Raw genomic sequence first — 8,875 nt, 5'->3', positions numbered from 1 at the left:
CAATGATGTCTGAATGTGGTTACATGTGACCAAATACACTTGGGGGCAGGTTCCTCAAATGCATAGATTTTAATTGAGTTTAGTTCATCTTCCATTTTTCATCTACTACTATTGTGAACCTGCCGTGGCTACACTGTACAACTATGTCTGCAGTGATATTTCCCTGTGTCAAAGGAACTTCTGTCATTGCAGAGCATAGTCTCTAGACATGACGATAAAGGGGGCACATGGCTCTGTGGGATTTAAGGGCCTATTAGACCGCATGACTGTCGGTAGATTATCAAGTACAAGCATTCATAGGAATCCTCCTTCACAATAATTGGCTCATATAATCGAGCAGACAATCAATAAGCAAACACTCATCACCCGATGGGCATCTTTCATCAGGTTGCCAAATAATGGCAGCACATCTCTCTGTGTAATCAGGGATGTGCTGCTGGTAATCAATGGAACTGTATGAGGAAGAAATGACTGCAGTAGCAATCGTTCCTCTTGCATTCAGTTTGCATCAGCCAGTGTAATCTGGCTGCTGCCAACGAGCACCGAGTGATGCCACCGAGTTCACCGTACTTTGTCTAGTTATAGAGCATCTATTTAACATAGCCCAGTGGCAGATGGGTTAAACGTTCCTCTGGGTCTTAATAGCCACATACAGTATTGCCATTTTAAGGGTTTGTCTAAATAGCACGTAATAAGGAATCTCATGCATTTTGACACAATTATGTAGTTAAATCTTGCGGATTTTTGTTACAAAGTGTGAAATCCGAGGAGAAAATTCACAAAAAGAATTCACATATTGTAGATTTAAAATCCAAACTGCATATCAATATACACGCGGAAATGTTCATAGGGTATGGATGATATTTGTTAAATGTTATATTGCGTATAAGGAGAAGAAATGGGGAGAGGTTATATGGAGTAATAGTAGGAGATAAAGGGAAAGGGTAATATGGAATAATATGAGGAGATATAGAGAGAGGTTATATGGAGTAATAGGAGGAGATATAGTGAGAGGTTATATGGAGTAATAGGAGGAGATATCAAGAGATGTTATATGGAGTAATAGAAGGAGATATAGGGAGAGGTTATATAGAGTAATAGGAGGAGATATAGAGAGAGGTTTATGGAGTAATAGGAGGAGATATAGGGATAGGTTATATGGAGTAATCGGAGGAGATATAGGGAGATGTTACAGGGAGTAATAGAAGGAGATATAGGAAGAGGTTATATGGAGTAATAGGAGGAGATATAGGGAGAGGTTATAGGGAGTAATAGGAGGATATATAGAGAGAGGTTATATGGAGTAATAGGAGGAGATATAGGGAGAGGTTATATGGAGTAATAGGAGGAGATATAGAGAGAGGTTATATAGAGTAAGAGGAGGAGATATAGGGAGACGTTATATGGAGTAATAGGAGGAGATATAGAGAGAGGTTATATGGAGTAATAGGAGGAGATATAGGGAGAGGTTATATGGAGTAATAGGAGGAGATATAGCGAGAGGTTATATGGAGTAATAGGAGGAGATATAGCGAGAGGTTATATGGAGTAATAGGAGGAGATATAGAGAGGTTATATAGAGTAATAGGAGGAGATATAGGGAGAGGTTATATGGAGTAATATGAGGAGATATAGGGAGAGGTTATAGGGAGTAATAGGAGGATATATAGAGAGAGGTTATATGGAGTAATAGGAGGAGATATAGGGAGAGGTTATATGGAGTAATAGGAGGAGATATAGAGAGAGGTTATATAGAGTAATAGGAGGAGATATAGGGAGAGGTTATATAGAGTAATATGAGGAGATATAGGGAGAGGTTATATGGAGTAAAAGGAGGATATATAGGGAGAGGTTATATAGAGTAATAGGAAGAGATATAGAGAGAGGTTATATGGAGTAATATGAGGAGATATAGGGAGAGGTTATATGGAGTAAAAGGAGGATATATAGGGAGAGGTTATATAGAGTAATAGGAGGAGATATAGGGAGAGGTTATATGGAGTAACAGGAGGATATATAGGGAGAGGTTATATGGAGTAATAGGAGGAGATATAGGGAGAGGTTATATGGAGTAATAGGAGGAGATATAGGGAGAGGTTATATGGAGTATGCATGTGCCCTACCGCTCCAGTCATTCTCTATGGGACTGCCGAAAATACCTGAGTACAGCACTCAGCTATTACCGGCGGTCTCATGCAGAAACAATACAGAGGCAGGGCTCCTTTAAAGATAACACAGTAAAAGTTTGTACTCTGCAGATAAGGCTGAATCTACACAGAACAAACAAGGGACTTGATTTATTTGAGATAACCCTATATTGTAGTTCAAACTAGAAAGCAATAGACAAAACCTTTAATGGACAAAATAAGTAGCATTTATACAGTATGTGCATAGCAAAAAATTAAAGTAAGAGGTTTATCTTAGAAGTGATCTCTTCTCTCCCTATCAGCCCCTTCAGGCACCCTTTCCACACCATCCTAAAAAGGAGGAGGAGGATATGAGGAAATCTTTATACACTGCCTGAGGGTCTGCAAATCAGAAACAGGACGCTAGCAGCCTATATATAAACACCAGCCATGTCTCACCCCATACATCATCCCGAGCAGCCCGGGGATAGAGAAAGGTGACAGACTACTTAAAAAAAAAGCCCAGACAAACGCTCTAAACTTTTAGCCACACTGTGGGTTTAAATATGTATGTATTTTTATGTTTGTTTTATACTGGTGTGAATGTAAACTACTTACATACAAACAACCCTGCGCCTAGTAGATTGCAGTGATACAGCTTTGTTTTTGGACACATTGACCCAGATTTACAGATCCTATAGATGGTGTAAACCTAGGCTGTCTGGACCTGCACCAGATTACAGGGGCTCAGGCTGGATGATAAATGTGGTGCAGGAATAGACTCTGTACCAACTATTGGTTGGCTTACTTTGAGACTGATTTTGACACCAGAATTGTGCTGCAATTTTGGCACAAAATTGTGCATCTTAGGCCCTGCTCACTTCTCCATTAAGCTCTGCCCCATTTCTGTTAAGCCCTGCCCCGTTGTTAAGCATGTCAGAAAACAGTGTAGAAACCTTAGGATGCACCAGTTTGTACCAATTTTTAAACAGATTTACATTAGTAAATTTGGGCCATTGTTTTCTCAAAAGCTTCAATATAAAAGCTGTATTCTGCAGACACATCTGTTTTCTATTCAGGTGTTCTCTGTTAGATGTAAAGTACTGTACATATGAGATCGATGTCAGCCCAATGCTTATTCATCCAATATTTATTTCCCCGTAAACATGCATGTTTACCCTGGGCAAGTGTGCATGTTTATTTCAATAGAGAGAGGATGGAGCCAACGCCTTTGGCGGCAACTTATCATTGGGCGAGCAAAGGATCACCCTTGTTGAAACTGAAAATACATATTAGGCCTCATTCACACAGCTATACTGTTGTGTATTCTGTTGTGTACAGAACCATTAAAGACTCCAAACGAGGTGCATACAGTTCTTATGTACTATCCTGCCCCAATATGTCCTGCAAACAGAAGCTGGCTGAATATGGCGTGGTGATCAAGAGTTAAATGTTGTGATTTAATGCAAAAAAAAACTTGACTCTTTATGCACTGTATATCCCAAATGGTTGTGTATGGACAACGAACAGTTAACACTGGCAGTGTTAGCCTAGTTTCCAGGATGATGGGCTGGTCCCACCCCCTTTCTAGAAGGAGTTTTAGCAAAGCTAGAGTCAAGACCTGCATGCGTGAGCTCTAGGGAGCGCTTGCTCCGTACAGTATTCAAACAAAGTTTTATGCGAATCGACTTTGGATGTTTCATCCGAAGTCAATTCGCTCATCCCTAGTGAGCTCCTGCCAAGTAAGCTCAAGGTGAAGTCTCATCCAGGAAACACCAATCCTGAGACTGAAAATAGCAACTTAATTAAGAGACTACCCTGAGGGAACAAGAACAGACATTCAGAGAAGGTTTAGAACTATCAAAACCATGCATTAGACTCAGACAACAAGGCTAATTTCACAGAAGTGAGTTTTCTGTCTGGATACGATGTATGTCGTGAACACATAGCATCCAGACAGTGTCCTGACCCATTTATTTTAATGGGCCTGTGTACATGAGCATAGTTTTTTACACATCATCTTTGCGTTCAGGAAAAATCTCATCATGTTCTATATTGCGCATTTTTCACGCAGCCCAGCCCCTATAGGAGGTAATGGGGCTTGTGTGAAAAATGGAAGTCATCTGGACACAATGCATTTTTCATTGATGTTTCTTAGAGATCAGTTTTTCTCTGAACAAATCCTGACACATTCTGTATCGCTCATATGAAAGAGGCCTAAAGTACCGCACATTTATGACAATAAGACTTTACTGCTTGTGAAAAGGGTTAGTTGCCTCCAGCACCCACCACACTTTGAGACAGACTGGCCATCCAGATCTAAAATCTGCACCCCTCAGCTGGAAACTGCTGAAAGAGTTAATGAGAACAGAATTGTACGCCTGTGGTTATTTCAGAAGATTGCAAAGTAAATTTAGGCTGGTTTCACACGGGCGTTGCTGGAAAAGGTGCGGGTGCGTTGCGGGAACATGCTTGATTTTTCAGCGCGAGTGCAAAACATTGTAATGCATTTTGCACGCGCGTGAGAAAAATCGGCATGTTTGGTACCCAGACCCGAACTTCTTCACAGAAGTTCGGATTTGGGATTCGTGTTGTGTAGATTGTATTATTTTCCCTTATAACATGGTTATAAGGGAAAATAATAGCATTTTGAATACAGAATGCATAGTACAATAGGGCTGGAGGGGTAAAAAAAATAATAATTATTTAACTCACCTTAATCCACTTGTTCGCGCAGCCCGGCTTCTCTTCTGTCTTCTTCTTTGAGGAATAGGACCTTTGATGACGTCACTGCGCTCATCACATGGTCCATCACATGATCTTTTTTTTACCATGGTGAGGGTTCATGTGACGGACCATGTGATGAGCGCAGTTACGTCACCACAGGTCCTTTTCCTACTGCACAGCAAAGATGAAGACAGAAGAGAAGCCGGGCTGCACTAACAAGTGGATTAAGGTGAGTTAAATTTTATTTATTTTTTCTTTAACCCCTCCAGCCCTATTGTACTATGCATTCTGTATTAAGAATGCTATTATTTTCCCTTATAACCATGTTATAAGGGAAAATAATAATGATCGGGTCTCCATCCTAGCAACCTTGCTTCGGATGCTTGCGATTTTCACGCAGCCCCATTCACTTCTATAGGGCCTGCGTTGCGTGAAAAACGCACAATACAGAACATGCTGCGATTTTCACGCAATGCACAAGTGATGCGTGAAAATCACCGCTCATGTTCACAGCCCCATAGAAATAAATGGGTCCGGATTCAGTGCGGGTGCAATGCGTTCACCTCACGCATTGCACCCGCGCGGAAATCTCGCCCGTGTGAAAGGGGCCTTAGAGTGAGACTCAGGGAGGACTACTACTACCATTATTGCTACTGCCTATACACAACTATTGGGAGAAGCCTAATCTGTAACATACACCAGAACTGTGACTGTTACTGCTATATGAAATACGACTTCTACTACTATCTCTTCAGTAAAGAGATACACTTTGGGGGTTCAGATATACTCCACTTTTTGCAGAATGCGGCGCAAAGGTTATTTGCCCTGCAACCTGTAATTTTTTCCCCTTTTCCGCCACTCACGCCAGGTCTAAAAAGGGGGACATGGTATTGGTGGCGATGGGGGCAGGGTGGCAGGCCCGTCTTATTTATTATTTTCTACGCCTGTTTTAGGCGTAGAAAATTGTCTAAATCTACGCCAGGAAGGGGGCTGGCATAGATTTAGACAAGTGTAAAGTCCGCCTTAATTATGGCTGGCGTGGATGAACCACCAGCGCAGGGCAAAGACCAGTTAAAGCACCGGACTTTATAAATGTCCCCCTTTATTTATTGCAACAAAACTGGCCTGGTCATTGAATCCACCATCATTCGCTGGCCCCAACCTGCACCTACACTCCTGCCTTGCCCCCATCTACCTAACATCAAGGGCACCCCACCTTACACCAAGCAGGAGCCCCACAGAGTCCAGAGTGTGCACCGAGGGAAGAAAGGGTGTGCCCTCCGTTCACTGCACGGCCACCATGAACCACTACAACTCCCATCAGTGCCACTTCTGCCACCCTCCTCATGGTTCTCCCCCTGCAGGTCACTGCACATTTATTTAAACTTGGTTAATGGAAAAGGAATCCATAAACAGAATTTTGTGCATGCATTAATCCCTATAGTCATGGGATTAACTACCAGGGTGGGAAGCATAGCTGCTGCCACGGGACCCGACGACTAAAAGACCCTTTAGACCTATTTTATCCACACAATACGAATTGTGTCAGGATCTGTTCAGGGGGAAACTGATCATTTTGCGTGCAAGTTTAATCAGTTTTTTCTGCAATTGCGTTCAGTGTGTGCTTTTTCTGTCGGGATCCAAATGAGCAGTTAAGTGCACCTTGGGCAGGCCCAAGCCACTCTGTGCACTCATGCTCCTTGACTGACAGCGCCAGGTTCCTACATAGTCATCTCACCTTGTTCTGTCACTTATGAAGAAGAGAGAGGGGCTGGCAGGAGGAGCAGGGTGCACACAGTGGTGCACTTAACTGCTCATTTCTATATGGATCAAAAGTTATTTTTCTCCAGAATGAAGCAACGGATCACTAATTGAAAGTGTCATTACATCCAGCTGAGCTAGCCCTCCAAGGCATTGTGCCTGGTCAAACACTGAATTTCCAGATTGCCACATCCGGCACTAAACTGAAACAAATGGAGCTGAATGGTTCCCATTTACTATAATAGGGTCCATTTGCATTCCGTTAAGGTGTCTGCTCCTTTAGCAGAAAAAAAAAAATCCTTCATGCAGGACTGCTCTTTTTGGCAGAATCTGCCACACGCTGCCCGATCTGAGCCTCCAACGCAGATGTGAACAAGCCCTTAGTCATTTATATCGCACCAACATATTTTGCAGTGCTGTACCCTCACCTGTCTCATTGGGACTCACTCCGCGATCTGCAAATACTGCCATGTTCTTTTACGGTGCAGCGGCACGGAGGTGTTTCTTAGTGCTTCCGCCTGCCTCAGCACAGCAAAAAGTTAAGTGAAGCCCTATCTTCAGTCGTATCTGGCGGATGCGGAGCCATTCTAGTCAATGATAGGGAGTGCACACAGCCAGTGACCATATATTGCGGACCGTCCGTTTATGGTCTACAATATGGGCACTGAGCAAGTACGCTCGTGGATGTGAGCCCTAAATCTGTGAGAAGATAACTGTATTGTATTAACATGGTCTTAGCCTAAGGCCAGGTATTGAGGACAATTTCTGTAGCATGAAAGCCATGTATTGTACAGCAAGACTAGCATGTAATTGAGCGTTTGATTCGCTTTCCTGTTTAAAAAAATATTCATGTCCGTATATATTAATAAGGGACAAAAATGGCACAAAAATAAATCTTCATCTGACCCCAGCCTCAAAAGATTTTCTTGTAAGCTTAGAAATGATGAAACATTATATAGATAGCAGACACCCACGTGGTGAAGTATTTATAGCAATACAGAGGGGAGATAAGGTCACTAATGAATGGCACAATTCAGGGGGGACCTTGTCATTTTTTCCATAGTAATATGATTATCACAAGTTTTAATTATGTCAGTATATGTTACATGTTTATTTTTTTTTATTTTTTTTTGCTCTAGTTGACAGATTGCAGCCCTATGGACTCTATGGATACATTTAGAAGGAATGTGTCATCAGAAAATGACCAATTATTTTAATCACGTTTTTATGTTAAACATATTTTTTTCATATTTGGTGATTTTTTTTATTTTTATATAATTTGCCATGTCAATAAATTTAAGATACATTCCAAAAGTTGTACAGTTTTTGCACTTACCACTAGGTACCTGTACAGAACCGGAATCCCTGACATATTATGGTACCTGTACGGAACAGCAGACTGCACATTCCTATACAGAGATCAGTGTATTTTAGCGGTATAGAACAGAACTCTATAGGGTGATACATATATAACGTTGGTTTCAATATTTTCAGCATATAATGAGCCATCATAACTTGAAACCACATTTAGCATACAGTGCCAAAGACAGCCCAGATCTGAGGCACATGTCATTGGCTGAAAAATCTAGCCAATCAGCATGGGCATTTCACTGCTATGTCATCTCGGTTACTGAAGTGGCTTTCTATGCCATACAGTGCGGCACTACATGTGCTGCGCTTTAACTCTGCTGAGTTGCTACTATGGACACTAGGTAAGGACAGCTCTATGTTATTCTTCTGGTATACTAGGTTCTACACAGGCCATGAAGAAGCTCCTTTCCTCATCACAAAAAGTGATTTATGGCTTCCAGCATCTATCTCTGACATTTATATGTAAGGACTTTATTTGTATTACCTATCTGTCTATTTGTACTTGAGATTCATTTCTACTTGTTTGGGATCATACATTGGGGTTTAAGAACCAGTTCCTAGATCTACATAGAGCTATGGCCACTATATATAGCTTAAAGAGGACCTGTCACCACTCCTGACAGGCTTGTTTTAGTAACCACTTGCATTCCCCCATGTAATAATTCTGGAGCATCTATTCTTATGACTCTATGTTGTGCCATTCCTGTATTATTTCTACTAGAAGTTATGAATTATTTGCTAGCAGTCTGCAGTAAGGGTACAGAGGGGTGGCAACCAGTTGGGGGTGTGTACCTGCCCAGGCGTTGCGGGAAAAGGTGCGGGTGCGTTGCGGGAACATGCACGATTTTTCCGCGCGAGTACAAAACATTGTAATGCATTTTGCACGCGCG

At 41.8% G+C, this 8,875-nt stretch overlaps 1 long non-coding RNA gene across 1 annotated transcript; it reads left to right on the top strand.

Moving 5' to 3' along the window:
* The first annotated feature begins 1,037 nt into the window (after window positions 1–1,037).
* On the top strand, window positions 1,038–1,606 carry LOC121003369. The gene is made up of 3 exons (XR_005779470.1): window positions 1,038–1,084; window positions 1,222–1,258; window positions 1,539–1,606. It is a non-coding gene; the product is annotated as an uncharacterized LOC121003369 (long non-coding RNA).
* The last annotated feature ends 7,269 nt before the right edge of the window (window positions 1,607–8,875 follow it).

Source organism: Bufo bufo, chromosome 6 (genome assembly GCF_905171765.1).
Source record: "Bufo bufo chromosome 6, aBufBuf1.1, whole genome shotgun sequence".
In the NCBI taxonomy this organism is placed as follows: domain Eukaryota; kingdom Metazoa; phylum Chordata; class Amphibia; order Anura; family Bufonidae; genus Bufo; species Bufo bufo.
Note: the sequence above shows the minus strand (reverse complement) of the source record. Positions and strands in the feature narration are given on the sequence as shown.